The 22,460-nt window shown below is 41.7% G+C and overlaps 1 protein-coding gene across 3 annotated transcripts in view; it reads left to right on the top strand.

Moving 5' to 3' along the window:
- The window catches only part of ANGEL1 (angel homolog 1), a 377,662-nt gene that overhangs the window by 302,100 nt on the left and 53,102 nt on the right, over positions 1 to 22,460 (top strand). The window contains exon 10 of one of the 3 annotated variants that reach the window (XR_015299914.1): positions 9,221 to 9,386. The exons of the other annotated variants lie outside the window; for them this stretch is intronic. The gene's annotated coding sequence lies outside the window, so the exon portion shown is untranslated. The remainder of the gene's footprint in view (positions 1 to 9,220; positions 9,387 to 22,460) is intronic. 3 annotated transcript variants of the gene reach the window in all.

The following is a 22,460-nucleotide window of genomic DNA, read 5'->3' as shown; positions in this document are numbered from 1 at the left end:
AGAGATAGAGTGATATAGATATTCACAGTTTAATCACTATCCCATATATTTAGTGAGACACTTTAAATTTGTCAATCAGTCAATCACATTGGTACTAAATCCTCCATTCAGACACTTATACATCTATTCACTCTTCAATAGAGATGGCTATATATATATATATATATATATATATAATACTTATTTAAATATCAAACCAAACCACATTCACTGGATGATGTCATCAGTGATGCCATCAGTGATGTCACTGACCATGTCATGAATGATGTAATATGTGACATCATCATCAGTGGATTGCGGGCGCGAGAGTTACAGTTAGTACAACTAACTATAACGGAGGAATTTCAATGGTTTTGTATGAGTGAAATGTCAAGCTAACTATAACACCCCTAAAACCTATGTTTTTTTCAGTGAATTTCTAAGGTTCTTCAAATAATAATTCCTAACTATAACCTGCTTGAAACCTATGTTTTTTTTCAGTGAATATATATTTAACTAACTAACTATAACTCGCGCGCCGGCAGTGCACTGCTGATGACTTCACATATTACATCACTCATGACATCACTGATGACATCTCAAATGACATCACAGATGACATCACTGATGACATCATCCAGTGAATGTGTGTCTTTCTGAAAAATAAATATTTTTTTATATGTATATCTCAAGGTCGATGGAAGAATAAATGGGTAAATAACTGTCTAAATGGATGTGTTTTTTTTCCTAAAATTGATTGTATAACTGACTTTTTAAGTGCATCTTAGTGAATACATGTATTAGCAAGTAATGTTTAAATATGTAAATATCCGTATCAGTGTCTCACTTTATGTATAAGTGGCTGCATGGGTTGGTGAGTAGCTACATGAGCGTGTATATGGGTTATTAGTTGCTTTTTTGAGTATCAGTATCAGTGTCTGTATGGTTTGATGGGGGTATTACTTAGCGCATAGATGCATGAATGAGTTACTCACTGTTTGTATGTGTTTTGAAGACAGCATGTGTGCAGGACTGTATGGCTGGATAATGTGTATATGGGTGTGTTAGTGAGTGAATGACTGCCTCAATAGTGTCTTTTTGAGTAAGTGCATATGTTTTAAACTAGTATATGTGAGTATTGATGTATACATGTAAGGATATATGAGAGTGACAGATTGAAAGAGTTTCTGTATAAATAAGTATGTGTTTCTGTAACTGATTGTTTAAGAGAGAAAGTATGTGTATGTTTCTGTAGAAATAAGTGTAGTGGTGTGTGTAAAGCTGTATATGCAAGCAAATGAATGTTTGATAGTTTATTTGCATGTGTGAGTATGTGTGTGAGTAACTCTATGGATGAGTATTGGTGTGTAACAGGATGTATAGGTGTATGAGTACATCTGATGAGTGAGTACATGTATGAGTGACTATATAGAACTATTGGTGAATGAGTGGATGTGTATGTAGATTTTGGAATTACTGAATAGGTTGTTCTAACTGGTATTGGTATCTCCATTTTTTTGAAAATTGTAGTTTCTATTTTTGAATGTGTGTATCAAGGGTTATATTACGCTGAGAGGAGGTCTGCCACTCTTTCACAAGGATGATGTCATTTGAGATGTCATCAGTGATGTCATGAGTGATGTCACTGACCATGTCATGAGTGATGTAATATGAGACGTCATCAGCAGTGCATTGCGGGCGCGCGAGTTATAGTTAGCTGAACTAACTATAACGGGGGAATTTCAAAGGTTTTGTATGAGTGAAATGTCAGCTAACTATAACTATGTTTTTTTCAGTGAATTTCTAAGGTTTTTTAAATGCTAATTCCTAACTATAACTGGTGTGAAACCTATGTTTTTTTCAGTGAATTTCAAAGGTTTTGTAAATGATAATTTTTAAAGGTATTCATTATTGTATTTCTGTCTTTATATACTAATTTCCTACATTTTTATTATAATTATTTATAGTTATTTTATTTTTTAAGTTATATTTCATATTCTTAATGTAAAATAATAACAAAACAAAAGTCTAAAATACTTTTTGTATTAATTATTTTTTTCCCTTTAATTTATGAAAATCAAACTCTATATATTTCCTTTTTGTATAATTGTACAGTACGCGTACGGTGATTGCACATACTTTGTACAAGTAATCATCCACTGCGCGTAACAATGCATACGTTATGAATACGTGTTGACGCTACGCGTCGCATCGACGCTTCCATGTGACGTCATGTACGACGCCCCATGCGCGTTCGGCGCAAAAGTTTCTAATTGTTTAAAAACATATATTCATGTATTTAATGTACATACTAAGGAAAGACATTATCTGGGATAATCATGAAAATACTTTCTTTAACTTTTAATAACGTATATTACTTTTTAAAGCAATTACGAAAAATGCAACTGTACGTTGTATGTACTCGCAACGTAAACGCACAGTAAATGCACTGTAAGTGTATGCAAAGCCATGTGAGCATAAAAGGAAAGTTTTGATTCGTTCATAATACTTCCTATTTAAACTGTTGAAAGACCCTTCGTATTTTGATCATTCTACTTGGACTTTCTCAAGAGAAGCATCTATTCTGTTGGGCTGTACTCCTTTAGAACCAAACTATACAATGGCTGCTCTTTTTGAAACTTCATCAGAACATTCCTGTGAGGAAGAATTTGTTGCTGAGCAACTTCAGAAAAAGAGAAAAGAAGCTTTCATTTGGAAGTTTTTTTACATATCCTGAGGGACTGAAAAAAGTCATTGCATCGAAAGTAACTTGCAAGATCTATGAGGTTACTTTTCCAGGGTTGATCCCACTAAAAAGTACTCTTTCAATACAACCAGCATGGTTCACCATGTCAGAAATTTGCATCGAAATAACTATGCAAGGATGGCAACACAAACGTTGCAGGAGAATCCTCAACCTGCAGTTCCTACTACCTCATCTCCACCACCACCTCCTCCAAGCAGTCCGCATCCTATTATTGTGCCACAGTTTCCAGATCTGAAATTTCATTGTAAATATTGCAACAAATTACTTTGTTACAATCAGCAGTCTATTGATTTCATTGTGAAACTAAAGAAGAACACCATTGTCCAAAACATTAATTTTATTTTTAACTTTTTTGTTCCTGTTCCACAATTTCTTTGTTTCCAGTTCCATTTTTTTTTTAAACTTGTTGAAAAAAATAGAAAAATAGAAAACTAAAAAGACAAATAAAACAGTTCTTATCAGACCTACCTTCACTGGTCAAAGAAAAAACTATATTTCTATATTAGTCTGTTAAAGTTTGTCAAAATGAAAGTGTAGTTCATAAATGAATACATTAGTAGTGTATGGTGAATGTGAAACTGCCCAGTGAAAGTGAGTGTCTGGCTGAATGTATAGCAGCTTCACTTTTAGAACAGTATATACATAAGCACATACTGCTGAATGACTCACTAGAACATTGAACCAGTAGTGTGAGAGTGTTTGGTGAAAGTCTAATGATACACACTAGGGAATAGAACCTATAAAATACAAGTTTGCCAGTGCATAAAAAAATATGTATGTTGTCTATAAGAGTTTGAAACAGTCCATACCCTAAGGCCCACTTTGCACCATGACTACTTGGGTAGTAGCTAAATTATTACAATTCTGGAAGCAGAGTGTCTCAAACCATTATTATTATATAATAATACATTTATTCTTGTAACATTTCACAAGTTAATTCCATTAGAATTTCATCAGGAATTTCATTTTCCTGGATATCATTTTCAAAAGTCATCTGATGAATCTCAATCTCATCTATTGCTTCCACAAAAGCATCATCCAAGGATTCATCAAGAAAATCACACCTGATATCTCCAACATTCATTTCTTCCACTTCAATAACGTTGCTCATAAAAGCTATGTTCCTCTCTTCTACGACAGTGTTAGTATTTTCAAAATCGTCTTCCATATTGTTTTCTTTATTTTCCATTATAAATTTGTTATGCTGACCTCCTTCTACAAAAACATAAACACTTTATTTTATCTTTTTTCCTAATACAGAACACAAAACTAGCTTTATCAACTAATTTGCCCTTTAATAAATATTATATAAATACCATTCTCAACTACTTTATAACATTATATAATTAAATTATTTATATGAACGTACAGTTTTAAAATTTCTTAAATTACCAAACCAGTCCCTCCTTATCTGAAAAAAAACAGGCTGTTATTATAAAATACAGTAGCTGGTCCAAACTAGTACATGTGTTGTAGTGAAATGCAAAGAATACTGAAACACTCAGTATATTTATCTTTTAAGATTTTCTAATCTATATAAAAGATACAAACCATCTTTGTATTATTGACATGCATACATAACGGAAATAACAAAGAACAATTATTTAATAACCTACCCCACTCTATCTCTATTCCTTATCTATAATGTAGTCTAACACTACTAATTACCTACTCCTTGGGCTTTCGAACTAGCCTCTCCTCTAGTGTTTATCTGCAACCTTTGTGCTTTCTCTTCAGAAATATCTCTGAAGCAATTCAAAACGGGTCTGAACTCTGGAACGTTGTAGGTGAAGTGTGCACTCGTTAGGGAGCGCACGCCTCACCAAGGATTCCACACAGGTGTGTGGTACATGACTAAACCACCACCGCGTCTTTCCTCGACACGGCCAAATTTGAATTCCTCTGTTGCACTAAAGCACTCCAAGTATATTTCCTTGCGGATTCATCATCTCTCCTGCGCCAGCTAGGGTTTAGACAAGCCATTATCGTATCCACTGATTAATTACGGGTTCTGACAGGTACACTCGCTATATAATTTTTTGAAATGTCTTTAAAAAATACAAACCATCTTTACACACTAATGTTCTCCAATCCTTGTTTTGTTACTTTAGCTCGGTTGAAGCACATTCCATCGACCATTTTCAACAGTTCTTTTTGCTTACCTTAAGCATAATAAATATTTTAAAAACTATATATTATAAAATTACCATCTGTGGAAGACACAAAAAATATAGTTACAATATATCTTTTACAATGCAAAATAATTTGTAAACTATTACATTTGCCTTTTTTGCTGTTCTCAGAATATATTGAATTTCACTAGAAACAGTGACTTCAACAATACTCGTCACATAACAGCGGGCAAAAAAGAGACAATCAATAAGATGATCTTAAAAAAAAAATTCAACATTCTCAATAACAATCTAAGAAATAGAAAAAACATTTAGGAAATGTTTTATTTCTAAGAGCAATTTCTTACGTAAATATGACACATCTAAAACAATCATAAAATAACAAAGCATTATGATTAATTTCTATACATTTTAAATAATGTTACTTACAAATATATGCTTCAAAACAAAACAAAAACTCGTTATTGCTTTCACATACTTTTCCGCACGGCCAAATAGTATCCGTCAAATTCTTACTTTGCAAACTGTCCAATAGTAATCCTGAGCATCTGCCTCCCAGCCTTCTGATCCAAAACCACCTAAATCAATTGCTCCGTCCGCCAGTCTTCATCCCTCAACCCAACACTATTCAACATCTACATGGCAACTCTCCCACAAGTAGCCCACCATCACAATTTAACAACATCTCCTACGCCAACAACACCCAGCTCATCCTCTTCCTCACTAAAAAGCGACATACCACCAAAAGCAACCTCCACGACATAATGAAGGATGTCACCAACTACATAAAGAGCAGCTCTCTAAACATGAACTTGAACAAAATTAAGGTACTCATCCTCAGACCCACCCCCTGAGCCTTGGACGACTCCTGCTAGCTAACTACACTGTTGACAGTACCAACACCTACCAACCACGTCCACAACCTCGGATTCATCCTCAACTCCTCCCTCTCCATGTGTAAGCAAGTCTACACCATCTCCTCGTACTGCTATAACACACTCCACATACTCCGCAACATTTACAAGTGGATCCTAACCAAAAGAAGAAGAACAGTGACACAGGACCTCATCAGCAGCAGACTACACTATGACAAAACACTCTACACAGCAATTCCAGCCAAACACCTGCAACGACTACAACAAATCCAAAACACCTCTACCTGAGTGATCATCAATGTCCCCTGCTGCAGACACATCACCAACCACCTGATACACTTACACTGCCTCAATATCAAAAAGACGATCACCTTCAAGCTCCTCATCCTCACTTACAAATTACTCTACAACACCAGACTAATCTACCTTAACAGCAATAATCCAGAAAGACCAAATTTTAATCTTAAAATTTTGGCTTTAAAAATATTAGGTAAGAATTTGGTAACTCTTTAGGCAAACGTTGTTTAAAAACTAATTGACTATCATTACAATGTATCCAACCTTTCAGACATCTTAAATAAACAGTGTAATGTCCAGATGTTGTAGAAAGTCCATCATGAAAAATAATTGCAACAGCTACAAAAGTTCTTCCTGATATTGAAACTTGACCAGCTACAAAAATTTTAAATAAAGTTTCCAATTTTCTTCCATCAACTCTACAGCGTTGCAGCATTAAAATTACATACTGTCCATATCTTTGTATAAATAATGTTGATGACATTTCTGATTTACATTGGCTACACTCCATGTTTTGACTTGCTCCTCTAATTAGATTGTTAAAAGACACTGATTCACAGTCAGGTAAAGTCAAATATATGAATCTTTCAGTGTCTATGTTAGTGCTACATGTAAACAAACAATTTTGACAGTCATGTTGCCATTTATAAGAAAGGCCACAAAGGTTTTCAATATCTATACCTTCATCTTCCAGTACAGCAAGCATAAACATTAAAAATTCCTGACAATCTTACTGAATATTCGGCGTAAATTGACTAGAACCAGAACATATGTCCAAAACATTATGAATATCAAAAACACTTTGTATTTTACTTTTATCACTACTACATTTCTCATAAACAGAATACAAAAATGAACAGAATCTTTTGTCCCGATTTTCAACAATTTGCTGTTGCAAACTTTCAAGATCAAAAACAACATTAACAACTACATTAGCATAGCAGTTGACACCATAACTATTTTCAAACCGATAACCAATATTCTCTTCAACACTGTCCTTTTTCTTTTTGCTTGCAGGCGCAACTTCATCTTGTTTTTTTTCTTTCTCTACATTTTCACTACAGATATTCTCAAATCTTCTTTTTCTACCTACCACATGCTTTTCAAATACTGGATATTGGCCTAAATTAGTTGCATATTCTCTTCTTAACCTATTATACTCTTTCACACAATTTATATCTGCACTAACCTTTGTCTCATCAAAATCAATCAAGTACAATCCAGATAAAGTTCTGACTCTAGACAAAGCAACATATGCCATACCCTGTTTAAACACGTACTTCCAATATTCACTAAAGCACTATCTACACTTAAACCATGAGATTTATGAATGGTCACTGCATACGCCAAAGAAACAGGAAACTGTTTTCTGTGAACATACAAATCTTTTACAAGCAAAAACCGAGCTCAACAACGATTAATTGTTGTACTTCTTCAATTTGATCAAATTTGATTTTCAAAAATTCAACACTATCTCTATTTACGTAATTAATGAAATCAATAACTTTACCCATTGCTCATTTACTAAACCTTTTTCCACATTCAAATTACGTAAAATTACCCTACAGTTTACACATGCATACAAATTCTTTTCTAAACCAGCCGTTTTACTTATCGATTTCTCTAAAGAATATAATTTCCTCTTCAACTTTTCACTCAAACTAATAGTGATTCCTTCATGTTCTATTTTATCAATAGCTTCCAATTTTAAAATTTCTTCATTTTCCAACTTCAACATTTCTTCATTGAATTTAGAACATTCACGTAGTGTTGGCATTAAGCAGATTACAGATTTATTTTCATTGTCATGTATATATTCTCTGGTACAATATTTTCATTTGGAAACAAATTGGAAAGTAATAGTCTCTGTAAAACTTGTTTGCCATGTCCAGTCATTTTTCCAATTCTTATATCTTGAAGAATAGTTCCATAATATCCATCATCGCTTGTCGCATATTTGTAATAAGTTCCTTATACTCAAAATATGACCAAAATGTTTAGATTTCCATTACTCCCCAAAGACTTTCTAGTATCTTCATGCAGCATTGTTTTAAACACTGGTTGTCCTTTTACAGGAGTAAGTTGTAGAAGATCTCCAAAAACTATGACGTGCTTTCTTCCAAATAATACGGCATACTCTATTGTAAGAATTTGCTGCATTCTTAAATGCACAAAAGCAAACATTAAGTTTGCTACCATGCTTACCTCATCAATAATAAGAAGTTTCCTTTTCCTCAAAACTCTTGAAACTTCACAACAAGCTTCTCCAGATAGCCTGTGGTATTCTAATTTCTTTTCATGCTCTACTGGTAGCATTAATAAACGATGTAAAGTAATTCCTTTAATATTGTGGGCTGCTAATCCAGTTGGAGCAGTGACAACACAAGACAAATGCGACTCAGTTATTTTCTGTAGAAAGCTTCTGATTAGTTTAATTAAAAAACGTTTGCACATTCGGATAGGTTCAAATGATGAGCAAGAGCACTCTTTCTTCTCATGAAGTAATCCATGGTCAATCTGTTCTCTCACTTGCTCATATATTTTTCTGCTCAAGATTTAGTTGTTCTTCCAAATTTCCTAAGTTTCTAACATCTTCTTGACCTTATACATTGCTGTTTCCACCTCTTCCATAGCAGTTGCTGCTTCATTTTGAACAATTGGTTCTCCTAGTGGGTCCTGACTCAACGGAGCAGAAGTTTGACTCTCTTGAGAATTGTCTCTAGCAATCTCAGCTGTAATTGTAGCTTCTTGCTCAATTTCGTCATTCAACATTTTCACATAATTAGCAAAAACAGCACATTGTACAGTACCCTTAGTTGCATGGAAGGAATCTTCATAGCTCTCGAAATCTCCAAGTAATTCCAATTCTGAACGCCATGGCTTGAAAAGTTGCAAAAGAGCTAAATAGTAAAATTCTCTTTTGTCAGGTGTTTCGCAAATCAGTTTACGGTGATTAATCAAATGTCCTTTTCTTTGTTTCACCAGACATCCTTCAGAACCAATCACTGCATATATACCATTATTGATGTTTTCTGTAATATTCCGTTTAAAAATATAGTTTTGCAGCACTTCATAGAGATAAATGTTCTCAAGATGATGACTTCTATTTCGATAATATGTATCCAACATATTTGTTTTCACAATATCTGTACTTTCTGGCTCTTTTTCAGCTAAATATTCAATTTCTTGTACAGATTTAAGAACTCGATTATGTGTTGCAGCAAGATCGAGACTAGCCCAAATGATTCTTTTTGATTTGGAGTTTTGACTTGCAGATGATAAGCGATCCGAGCATTCATACGCTCCAATTTCTCAATGAGATACCATCTTCAAACTGTAAGTATATAATTTCTTACTTAGACTCTTCTCGTGGGAAATCTCTTCCCACATTTCCTTCAATTCCGTCTTTTCTGATTTTGTTATGTATGATGTTACATATCGAGCAACAGCAATGGAATTGTCTGCAACATATTGAATATCCATGTTAGCATTCCACATGGACAAAATAACTGGGTTATAGTCATTTATGTATTTTGACTCTTCATTTCTTCTTAAGTTGTAGGTATTTTTTGGAGACTTTCTTGTCGCAAAGATGACATAAAACTGTTCACTCTTCCTTTCGATATTACTGGACGTGGAAATGCAAAACGACATTTGGTGTAGAATTTGTCCTTAGATTTGTACTTTTGACGACAGTATTTCCCACAAGGATGGTTTTGGAATTGTAGGACTTGTTGTCTTAAGTCCTTATCTTGTGTACTTTTGGGTATATCACATGTAGCATATTCTTCAATAAAAGACAATACAGTATCATCTGAGTCTGATGCAAATTTGGGAGCATCTTTGATCCATATTAGCATCTGTGTGTGAGGAGCACCTCTTGATACTCCTTTCTCCAAAAGAAGTCCAGAACCTCTCCAAGAGGAGGATTTTTTTTATTGGTGATAAAAGACATCATAGCTTCAAATCTATGATTGAAATACCTGCATACATTAACTGGATCCAAAGAGCACAATTCTCCAGGTGTCTTGTATTCAATATTTAGTATATTTGGATTTGCCTCTCAAAGAAATTTAAGTAAATCATCCCAAGCATATTCAGCACAGCTTAGAGTAAGGAACCATGTAGGAATTCCTAAGTTCCTTAGCATACATTTGAGTTCTCCATGACGACGGTACCAGTACTCATTAGTACTACGCTGACACGCCATGAGATTAATTAGCTGAGATTCCAAAACATTATCTTTCTGCGGTACTTTATCCATAAATTCCTTTGCCGAAACATTTTGCAGATGTACACCTGTTTTCAATATATGGTTTACTGCATAAGAAAGTCCAGACCAAGCACTCTCAAACAAACGATTAAACAAATATGGAATACATTGTCGGAATCTTGGATCTTCTGCATATAATCTTGATGTCCGGTATTCAGATGCAGGAACCTGCACAGGTCGGTCTTCATATCATCCTCCTTTTCCTGTGGGAAACAATTGAGGGAAACAACAAGCTTCCAACCTTTTTTCCCATACACTAATCGGACTTCCTTTTGCTTTTTTCATTTGGAATAACTCTATCACTCCCCATCACTTCTTTAAAATGCAGTGGATGAACACTGTAATGTTCGTAGATTTCTTCAGTTCTGGACACATCCACTTTTTCAATTTGTCCAGATGGCAAGTCACTATGTTCTTCTACAGTTATTTCTTCTTCTCTCACATACACATTTCTGTAATATTCATTATTTTTTACCTGATACAACGTTGCCTTTCCACTTTCATAACATCCACTAATTCTTGCCAGATTTTCTTACTTCTAGTAGGAATGCCATTAGCAAGAATAACTAAAGGCTCATCCTCTACATTTTCTACACCAATTGTTTCATTATTTTTCTTTAAATCTAGAGGCAAATATACAACTCTTCCCTTTAATCCCCTCTGTAAATCAGAAGGAGGCAATTTTCCTGACTTGTGCTCCATGCGAACAATAGCCTGAAATGGATGCACACATTGAATAAGAATAGACTCATAGGTATTTAAATCCATCAGTTCAGAAGGAATATTCACCAACTCAAGATTATTATGCACAGCTCTAGCAGGCATTTTGTTCTTGTCTAATTTGTTATAGAAATATTTACAAATACGCTCATCAGAACCCAAATTAAAACAATTCTCTACCAACAAATAAGTTGCAAAATCCTTCCACTCATTATTATTTTCCTTTTAACTCTTTAAATACAAATCAACACTCCTGGTCTGATTTTATAATGAGTTCGTCGACAACAGACACAACAATAATTTGGCCTTTCACCTGAAATCACCTTAAACTTTGTAATTTCTTGCTCAAAATTATCTGTACTACAATGTTGTACATTCTCTTCTACATTTCCTTCTATTAATATCTCAATTTCTGCACTGTCTTCCTCAGGACCAAAATAACTAACCTCAATTTCATCACAATCGTTCTGTACATTTGATACAGATCCATGCAAAAGATCACTGTTCAACTTTTTTAACTGTAGAGCTGGACTTTTTGCAAAATGCAATCTTCTGACTAATTTCATCATTTCAGAATGATGTACTGCTAACATCCTGAAATGGTGAAAAACACTTCGACATACTTTTTCAGAAACACAAGCCAGAGAATGACCTTGCAAACCAGTATTTTCTCTTACTCTGCAAGGGTCTAGTCCGTGCAACATCTTAATCTTTTGTTTCACACTTTTCTTTGTATAGTTACATAAGAAATTGCGTAAAAAATCAATAGATTCTTGCTGTACACTACAAATACTACTACAATTACAAGTGTACACTGGAGCTTTAGGACGTCTCCCTAAAACGTCATCAGCTGACACCTCTTCTGCGTTTCTAGGAACAATTTCCTCTTTCTCAATAGGACAACCATTTCTGATAGATACATCTGCCGTGTGGATTCTTCACCTTGTGAATATCCCCCTGCGTCAGCAACATTCGGAAATTCTTTTGTAGCTTCGCGCCGACGTGGACCCGGACGTCATAGAGGCACGGCATCGCTCGCGACTCCGCTGACGTCACCGACGCCTATATTAGGCCCACGCCGGCATGATGACATCAGTTCCCTTTTTTCCGCGTCGTCGACGCTAACGGTTTTCTGGGATCGTCTGTAGCCTTGGCTGTAACTTTGTTACTTGCTATTTGTTTCTAGTCTCTTTGTCTTCACTTTCTTTCGACATGTCCTCGAAGAAGACCGGGTTTAAGGCCTGTGGAGAATGTAATAAGATAATGTCCATCACAGATCCACATGAATGCTGTTTGTGGTGTCTGAGCTATGACCACGACGTCGAGGACTGCCAATCCTGCAGGAAGATGACTCCAAAGGCCCTCCGGGAAAGAGAAGCAAAACTTCTGGTTGCCAAGTTTAAAGAAGGAAAGGGAAAGAAGAAATCAAGATCGCGGACTCGACACTCGAAGTCAAGGTCTCGCTCGAGGTCGCGATCGGATTCGTCCTCAGCCCATGCTTCAAGGTCTTCGAGAAAGAAGCATAAAAAGAGAACCCATGAATCCCGACATCGATCGAGAAAGGAGTCCGGTACCAAGCCGAAGTCGCAGGTGAAGCTGGTCGAGAAGGTGGTATCTTCGGCTTCGGAGGAACAGGATGCCGAGGCTGAGGCGTCGCATGCGAATTTGCGGAGTTCGCCGAAGCAGAAAGCTGTTCCATCTCCGGACCCATCCCATCCTTCAGGTCGGGAGGATGAAGGTGAGGAGGAGGTGTTTGGAGAGGGAGAGGCTCCGTTGCCCGAAGGTTGGTCGACTCCGGTGCACCAGCCTGAAGAGGAGGTCGACGCCGCTTCGACTCCGCGCCCTCGAGATCCGCCTGGGAGTTCATTTCCAGCCTTCCCAGGTCAGGATCCTTCGCATTTTCTGAATGCGATGTTCGGTATTTATTCAAGGGCTATGTATCCCTCTGGGGCTCCTGCTGGTCCTCAATCCTATGCACCTGCGCCCTTTATGCCGGCTTCGACGCCGCATTGGCATTATCCGAATCCGGCGAGGCCTTCGACTCCGAAGCCTTCAACGCCGAGGTCGGCATCTCCGATTCCGTCGACGCCAGTCCCATCAACTTTGAAGCCGAACCCTGATCTACGTCGTGGATCTCTTCTTCGTCTGACTTCGAGTTCGACGCCGGCTCCGGCTCCGTCGGAGTCGATTGCGGATCCGTCGGCTTCGATTGTGAAGCAAAGATCAAGGCGTGAAGCCCAGAGGTTGATGGAGGAGGAAAGATATCGAGAGGAAATTCTGGAGGAAGGCGAACTACAGGATTCTGAGGATCCTTTTGAGGACCTGTCTGTGGCTAGTGGCCTCGAACTGTCACCTGATTGGGACCTTGCTTCGGTTTCTGATGAACCCTCAAGGGATGTGACGCCTTATCATGTAGTGATTAAGAAGGCTGCAGGTTTGTTGAACATTGCTCTACCAACTGCAGAATTTAAATCTAATCTGCTCACGGAGGTCCTTCATTCTCCTTCTTCAGTGACTGAACCGTTGCTGCCTTTTAATGATGCCTTAAAGGATCCAATTTTGGAGATGTGGAAAAAAACTGTATCGGCTCCTGCTGTATCTAGGGCTGTAGCTAGGAGGTATAGGGCAGCTCCTGAAGAACCGGAGTTTTTAACCTCTCATCCTCTACCAGAGAGTTTGGTGGTGCAGGCTGCCTGTTCCAAGAGGTCTACGGGTGCATTTCCGCAGGTCCCAGCGGAAAAGGAGTCGAGAAAGCAGGATCAGGCTGCTAAGAAGATTTTCTCTTCTGCCAGTATGGCTTTGAAATCCACGAATGCTACCTGCTTGATGGGGCGTTATATCCACGATCTTATGGACACTGTGAAGCAGTTGGTGCCTAAGGTGCCTGAGGAGAATAGAAAAGACTTCCAAGAGGTAATCTCTGATACTCAAGCTGCAGCAAGGCAGGTTATTCAAAGTGGATTGGACACAGCAGACTCTGTGGCTAGGGTCATGGGTTCTTCCTTAGCCACAAGAAGAGCTGCATGGCTGAAGTCAAGTGAGTTTTCCACAGATGTCCAGGCGGCATTGATGGATCTTCCATTTGACGGGTCTGGATTGTTTGGGAAAAAAGCGGACACTGCTTTGGAACGCTTTAAAGACAGCAGGGCGACTGCAAAGTCATTGGGCCTTCAGACCAGAGGCACTTTTGGTAGACGTTCAAGAGGATTTAGCAGATCTTCTTTTCGAACCTATAAGTCAACCCAGCAGCAGCCGCAGCAGCAGCAAAACACGTTGTATAGATCTTATAGAGGCAAGCAGAGGTCCCGGGCTCGGGCCGTAACGCTTCCTCTTCTTCCTCCTCTTCCCCTTCCCAGCCCCCAGCCTCCGCAGCAAAGCAGCCCTAGACCCGCCATTCCGGTTCATGCGGGCCCAGTGGGAGCCGGCTTACCCATTTTCTTCAAGATTGGAAATTGATAACATCGGATCTTTGGGTTCTCAATCTTGTAGAGAATGGGTATGCTCTTCCCTTTCGGGAATTACCCCCAAATTATCCTCCTTGCTAGGGTTATTGTTCGGAGGACCACCTGCTTCTCCTGCAGAAAGAAGTCCAGGCACTGTTTCGAAAAGGTGCGATAGAGGTGGTTCCGGAGCAGGAGAAGGGTCAGGGATGCTATACTCCCGCACGATTCTGGATCTCAGGATCTTGAACCTTTACCTGAAACAGGAGAAGTTCAAGATGCTCACCCTTGCTCAGGTTCTTCAAGCGCTGCCGGAAGAAGACTGGATGGTGTCGCTCGACTTGCAGGATGCGTATTTTCACATCCCAATCCTGAAGTTGCACAGAAAGTATCTCCGTTTCACGGTTGGGTCGCAACACTACCAGTTTGCGGTCCTTCCGTTTGGTCTTACTACTGCGCCTCAAGTCTTCACCAAGGTGATGGCTGTGATGGCAGCACATCTCAGAAGGTCAGGGATACCTGTATTCCCGTATCTGGACGATTGGCTGATCAAAGTGGAATCTCCGGAGATAGTGCTCCATCATCTGCAAGAGACAACTCAGTTGTTGCACAGGTTGGGTTTTTCGATAAATGTACCCAAGTCTCACCTGGTGCCCTCCCAGCGCAACCTGTTCATAGGTGCGGTACTGGACACTACTGTATGTCGCGCATTCCCTCCTCCTCAAAGGATTCGCGACATACAGGAAATGATTCCTTTATTCTTCAATGGAGCGGTTGTTCCAGTCCTGAAGGTCTTACGTCTGCTCGGTCTGATGGCTTCTTGCATTCTGTTGGTCAACCATGCACGCTGGCACATGAGGGCACTCCAGTGGTGCCTCCGCAGGCAGTGGTATCAGCACAACAGGGATCTCAGGGAGTCAGTGAGGATCTCCAGAGAAACTGCAGCGGATCTATCTTGGTGGAGCGTAAAAGGCAACCTGTCTCAAGGGAAGCCTTTTCAGCTGCCTCCTCCGGTGGCCACGGTAACATCGGAGGCATCCACTCTGGGGTGGGGTGCTCATCTGGGGGACCTGGAGGTCAAGGGTCTTTGGTCTCCAGAGGAAAGGTTGCTTCACATCAACCTGCTGGAATTACGGGCGATACGTCTGGCGCTCAAGGCAGGGCCGGCCCTAGGCATGTGCAAAGTGTGCACCTGCACAGGGCCGCCAAAACCCCAGGGGCCGCCACGCGACGCGGATCGGTGATTAGTGCACTTTACATACAGATACTGTTTACTGAGGTGCCGTTTTTGACAGCTGGTGGGTTTTGTCCTGACTGCTTCGTGCAGAAGCCCCCAGAGGGCCTGCGTGCCAACCCCCCGCGCGACCCCTGACTCCAGGTGCTGCTCCATGACGCAGAGGATTCCTTGAACCCCGGACTTGCTGTTTGACCCCAAACACCCTCTAGGCGCTGCCCCGGGCCATTTGTGCCGGTGCTTTCCGGGGGCAGCGTCTGCACGTCATATCGGAATGACTGCTTTATTGCTAAAGCGTTGCGTTGATCTTGTCTCCAGAAGTGTTGCGGCTGTGAGAGCCGAGTTCCTAAGCAAAAATTCATGTATACGCGATGGAGGTCACATCATAGCCCTTGGTTCAATGTTGCCGAAGGGCGGGAGTAGGGACACCGAATTGGGCTGGAATCTGGTATGTATTTGGTTCTGCAGGGCTGTGTGCAGCAGGCAGCCTGTACAGATTTTTTTCAGAGAGCCACGTGACGCTCTAGCACACCCCCGTGGCTGAAGCACAACCACGAGTCATTGTCCGCTCGATGGCGTTGAGGAGCAGATACATCATATCCAGTTAATAAAGCAGTGCCAATGACCCCAGTCCCCCACCATGAGTAAACTGTAAGTACGCCAATGTCATACCAGCGCTGTTTTTATCTTTTGGAGCGTGGTGGCGGCACTACAAGATTCCATCATTCACTACTGCAGTGCTTGCCCTGGCCTAGTAGCGGCCCGCGGGCGTCGATTATACACATTATAATATCCACATTTGCAAGTTCTACACACGGTCTTACGCAGCATCATGGAAAAAAAGGGAAAAATAGGCTAGACGTTGGTTTGATTAAGACTTTGGCTCCCGTAGTATGTCTGAACCTAATTTAAGGGCCGAGAAGCAGTTAAGGTAAGGCCCTGCCCCGGCTGGAATCTTGATTATTTAGTTCTGTGTGCGGTAGGCAGCGTGTGCAGATTTGTTTTCAGATTGCCACGTTTTGCCATGATTTTAATTGTCTACATAGCCACTAACCAACCCTTACTGTTAAATATAATACATTTGCGGTGGGATGGTGAAGAGAACGTTATCTTTACAAGACGAGCAGGACGTCGTTTTTTTAACATAAGACATTTGCAGCGACGTGAAAACACATCCTGTCCTATTTGTAAGGTCTCTTTTCATACTTAACTCCACTCCTGAAGCCACGGGAAGGTCGTACAATCTGTGAAGATAATTGAGAGAATTACAAGTGTGTGGTAGAGACATGTCAGCCTCCAGAGGGGCACAACTTGAGGCCTGGCGGGTGTCACAGCCTTTTGTGATCCTGCAATTTAACAAGTTAATATTTTCATGTTAAAGTCATACCTGTTATTAACGTGATTTAAAGCCATAGGGTAAATACTATTACAATGTCATAATGTACTGGTATTTCCTGTTCTTAATCAGGCACTTCCTCTTCTAGAAATACACTGCACGAAAATACCATTAATGCAATTAAGTGGTCTCTCTTTGTCTTTCTCTCTCCCACACTTTTTTCACTATCTTTTTCTGCCCCTCCCTCTCTTTCCCTGCCCCTCTGACTCTGTTTTCGCTCTCTCTTTATTGCTTCTTGTTTTCCCTCTCTTTCTTAATAGCCTTCTGTCTCCTACATGCTCCATCTTGATGCTACCTTATATTTTTCATTTTCCGTCAAAGCCTTTCCCTCTCTCTTTTATTACATGCTTGTCATTCTCAGAACACCATAGCGTGACAGCATTTTGAGTAATCAAGTGCTGCTGACTCATTTAGTTTTTATGTGAAAGTGATGTTGATGGAAATGGTGTGGCCCTCCCATCAGCCTGGTCGTTTTTTCTGCAAGTCATTATATTGACTATGGCAACATGTTTTTGTCCAAACTGGCACGGATTATGTATGTCACTTTAAAAAAAAAGATTTTTAATCTGAAGTTTGTATACACCATCCCAGAGGCAGAATATCCATAAAGAATGGCAGTGGCTCCCTCTTCCTAGATATATAGATAGATTGTTGTTTCTCAACCTACAGCTTTGACTTTATTCCCATGGTTGTTAGAACGTGGAAACCTTTATGTTCGCCAGATCACAATATCCAAATCCTTGCAAATCATTTTGAAAGAAAGGTACTTGTGGGCTATCGTAGGGAGTGAAAAAAAACAGGTGCTAACAGTATATTTTGTACTACCGTTTCATAAGAACCTTAGAGGAGAGCACCGCCTGGGCTTACTCTGGCTTTGCACTAGCCTTTTACCATCATAACTATTGCTTTTTTAAAAGACTGCACTAGAAACAAATTGTTGCCCATAGATTTAGTAAATGCACTCCTGCTTTTAAACACAGTGTTGTACTAGCAGATCAGGCATTTCCAAAGTGCCAGTCCCAGTGTGACTGACAAGCCTGCTCAACTCTTTAAAGATAGAACACCTGTTAGAGGCAACTTTCAAACTCACAAATCTGAAGATATTTAATTGTTTGCAGGCAAGTACGCCCCCATGCATTCTTCTTTATGGTGTAATCCAAGTGAGCTTCAGAAACAGTTTTGAAAAACTCAGACATCACTACTTCATTGTTCATTACTTTCAGTAAAATTACATTTATTGTTGCATTTGCTTATGAGGAAGGCTCCCTTGCTAAAATTCAGATTGGGTATTACATTTAACTTTTAGCAGTGACAGTTGAGGATGTGGGTGAAGCCAATAGACCAAGTGGGTGGAGCTAGTGGAGGAAGTGGGTGGAGCCTGGGAGAAGTAGGTGTTGTGTCCGACAAACATTTGAGCACCTGGACTTCATATTTTACAAATTAAGCACTGCCTGGCTTCTTGGCACTCGGGCAGGCGGCGTGTCTCCTCTCGTGCCAGGGACAGCCCCGCGTTGTACAGAAACACCCAGACGGATACTTTTCCGCATGCAGCGCGTGTTGTGACCACAAACAGCACCTCGACGGGTCGGGTATAAATTCCCTCGAGGCCGCAGGCTGCCCGGAGGTCGGCGGGTTTGTTGTGCGCCCAGAGGCCGCGTCACAGCGGGCCTCGGCCGATGGTTACACCTGCCACCGGGGGAGGTTTACACCCAAAAAGCAGAGCTTCGAGGAGTCAACAGGCCCATGATCCTCGAAATATGAAACAAACAGAAAGTTTGTCCCAACTTGTGATGCCGGAGGGCTCGCCGCCTCCCGGGCAGAGAGTGCCTCGAAGCATGCGCTCTTGCGCCCAGGCGCTGCGAGGGAAGGGTTTGGCCTGGTCCTCTTCCCACATACACACCTGCTCAGATTGTCCTACAGTGTGCACAATGGCAAATATTTAGGATAACAAGGAACCAACCGGCAACCGCCCCTGAGGAGAGGGCGGGCAGGACACCAGACCTCCGCAGAAAGACGGACAGGACACACTGACAGTCAGGCCCGGCTCTAAAGGGCGGGCAGGACACCAGACCTCCACAGAAAGACGGACAGGATACACTGACAGGCAGGCGCGTCTGGCGGCCCCCTGGCAGGATTTGACGGCCTCCGGGCAATGGCAGCGTGAGCGTTGTTGTTTTCAGTTTCACTTGCCCAGCCAGCCAGCAGTTTGGGTCCGAGGGCCGTCAATCTTAGCCCTACTATACCAATGACGTGACAGCCCTGGGACAGCCCCCGCGCGCTGTGCGCAGTGCGCAACTGTGCACCTGCTGCTCTTAGCCGCTCAGTGACACGTCACGGTGGTCACGCTCCCGCCAGGGAGAGTGCGTGACGTGAGTGAGCGGTGCGTCGTCATCGTGTGAGATTGAGAATAAAGAACAATTAACGTCGCCACCCGATCATCAGACAGAGAACACCTGTCTGACTCCGGCACTATCTCGACTCTTCCCCGAGTCTGAACCTTCAAATTTGGAATGGTGACAGTCTGACTGTCTCTGAGACGAGACTGCTCACAAAATATTTATAATGTAATCGCCTGTCTTTCCAGTTGAGCTGCCTAGTTATGTGAGTGTTAACAACATGTCTCAGATGCGCAGCGTAGTCAATACTGAATGGTTTGTCTGCATTATGCATGTTCACGACACGCGTGTGTATGCACATTTGAGTGTGTGCCTGTGCATAACCGAGAACTCACGAATGCATGCGTCTGTGTGCTCCTCAACGTGTGTGTGTGTTCCTGTTGTGCATGAGTGCGTGTGTGCGTGCATGCACATTTGTGCATTCGTGAGCATGCGAATGTGTGGTTGTTTGCGTGAGTGTTTGTTTCTGGCTGCCTTTTATATGCACTAGCCGTGCTTGTTGAGTTGAAGGGTGACATACGAGCAGCGAGATACGCCTTGGTTAATGGCAAAGTTCCCGGGGCCTCCACCTACGCTCCCTGCACAGGGCCACCATGAGCCTAGAGCCCGCCCTGCTCAAGGCCTTCCTCCCTTCCCTTCGCGGGCGTTCTGTTCAGGTCCTGACGGACAACACAACCGCGATGTGGTACATCAACAAGCAGGGAGGAGTGGGGTCGCAGTGTCTCTGCAGAGAGGCTCTGCGTCTCTGGTCCTGGGTTCAGGACCATCGGATTTGTCTGATGGCAAATCATCTGGCCGGAGTTCAGAAAGTTCGTGCGGACAGTCTCAGTCGGCAGTTCTCTGCCGACCACGAGTGGAGGCTTCACCCGGAGGTTGTTCACGAAATCTTTCAGATGTGGGGGACTCCTCGGGTGGACCTGTTCGCCACTCGCGAGAATGCTCACTGCCTGTCATTCTGCAGTCTCCGGTATCCGATGCGAGGAGCTTTGGGGGATGCGTTTCAGTTGAGTTGGGACTCGATGCTCCTTTACGCGTTTCCTCCCATACCCTTGATTCCTCGGGTTCTGAGGAAAGATCGCCAAGACCGGGCCCAAGTCATATTGATCGCCCCGGATTGGCCAAGAAGGGTGTGGTACTCAGACCTTCTCCACCTCTCCTCTCACCCGCCGCTCCGTCTCCCTCACAGGGCAGATCTCCTCTCCCAGATGGAGGGGCAGGTTCTACACCCCCACCTCCAGACCTTACACCTTCATGCCTGGAGATTGAACAGGGCAACCTGAGTTCTTTTTCTCTCCCGCCTGACGTGGTGGATGTCATCTTGTCAGCCAGGCGTGACTCCACTAAGTCCATTTATTCTTATAGGTGGTCTAAATTTGTCACTTGGTGTGGAGAGAAGTCTATAGATCCTTTGAGAGCCCATTTGTCTGATGTTCTTCAGTTTTCTCTTTCTGTGGCGCAACAGGGGCTTGCTGTTGCCACAGTGAAGGGCTATCTTTCTGCGCTGTCGGCATTTCTCTGCATGCCTGACCAGCCGTCTCTTTTTAAGTCTCCTGTTGTTCTTAGGTTTTTGAAGGGCCTCACAAATAAGTTCCCTACTACTCCTTTTATTGTGCCTCAGTGGGACTTAAATCTTGTCTTGACCTTTTTGATGGGTGCTCCCTTTGAGCCTCTTCACAAATGTCCTATGAGGCTTTTGACCCTTAAGACAGTTTTCCTCGTTGCAATAACCTCGGCAAGGACGGTTAGTGAGCTTCAAGCTCTTAGTTCCAAGCACCCTTTCTTGTCCATTCATGCTGATAGAATGGTTCTTAGGACCAGGGCTGCTTTTCTGCCTAAGGTGGTAACTCCTTTCCACCTTGGTCAATCTGTTACCCTCCCTACCTTTTATCCTCCCCCACACCCTTCCAAGGAGGAGGAGAGGTTGCACCGTCTGGACCCCAAGAGGGCGGTGTCCTTTTATTTGGACAGATCTAAAGACTGTCGGTTGGATGACCAGCTCTTCATTGGCTTTGCTGGCTGCAAGAAAGGAAGAGCGGTCCATAAAAGAACTTTATCAAGATGGATTGTCCTCTGTATAAAGATCTGCTACTCTTTGGCCGGCTCATTCTACAAGAGCTAAGTCGTCAACCTCTGCATTGGCTAGAGGTGTTCCTGTGGAGGATATTTGTAGGGCAGCGACTTGGTCTTCCCTCCACACTTTCGCGAAGCATTACTGCTTGGATACCGAAGTGAGGAGGGACGGCCACTTTGCGCGCTCTGTCCTTCAGGATTTCCTGGTTTAGAAGAGTGGACACCCTCCTCCGGGAGTGGGGACTGCTGTGGGACTCTATTCACAAGGTGAGGAATCCACACAGCAGATGTATCTATCAGAAGAACAAGTTACTTACCTTCGGTAATGCTTTTTCTGGTAGATACAATATCTGCCTGTGGATTCCTCACTGACCCACCCGCCTCCCTGTTGTCCACTCTTCTATGCCAGTGTTTCTATTATGTATTTATTTTATTGTCAAATGTTTTATTGCATGTACTTCACACTGTGTGTGTTACCTTGATATTGGTACTGCGTATACTGTGTTTATGTCTACTGTCATTGGTCCGTCCGTGTGCCTCGAAGGCACGGAAAAAAGGGCGGAACTGATGTTATCACGCCGGCGTGGGCCTATTATAGGCGTCTGTGACGTCAGTGGAGTCGCGAGCGATGCCGTGCCTCTATGACGTCCGGGTCCACGTCGGGACGAAGCTACAAAAGAATTTCCGAATGTTGCTGACGCAGGGGGATATTCACAAGGTGAGGAATCCACAGGCAGATATTGTATCTACCAGAAAAAGCGTTACCGAAGGTAAGTAACTTGTTCTTCTAACCTCATAAGCACGACCACTAGTGTCAGCTGCAAGCAACAAATCATTACTCTGAAGATAACTTTCTTCATTTAAAAAAGGCTCAGAACTTG

This window comes from Lissotriton vulgaris, chromosome 9 (assembly GCF_964263255.1).
Source record: "Lissotriton vulgaris chromosome 9, aLisVul1.2, whole genome shotgun sequence".
Lineage (NCBI taxonomy): Eukaryota > Metazoa > Chordata > Amphibia > Caudata > Salamandridae > Lissotriton > Lissotriton vulgaris.
This window is presented reverse-complemented; position numbering and strand designations above follow the sequence as displayed.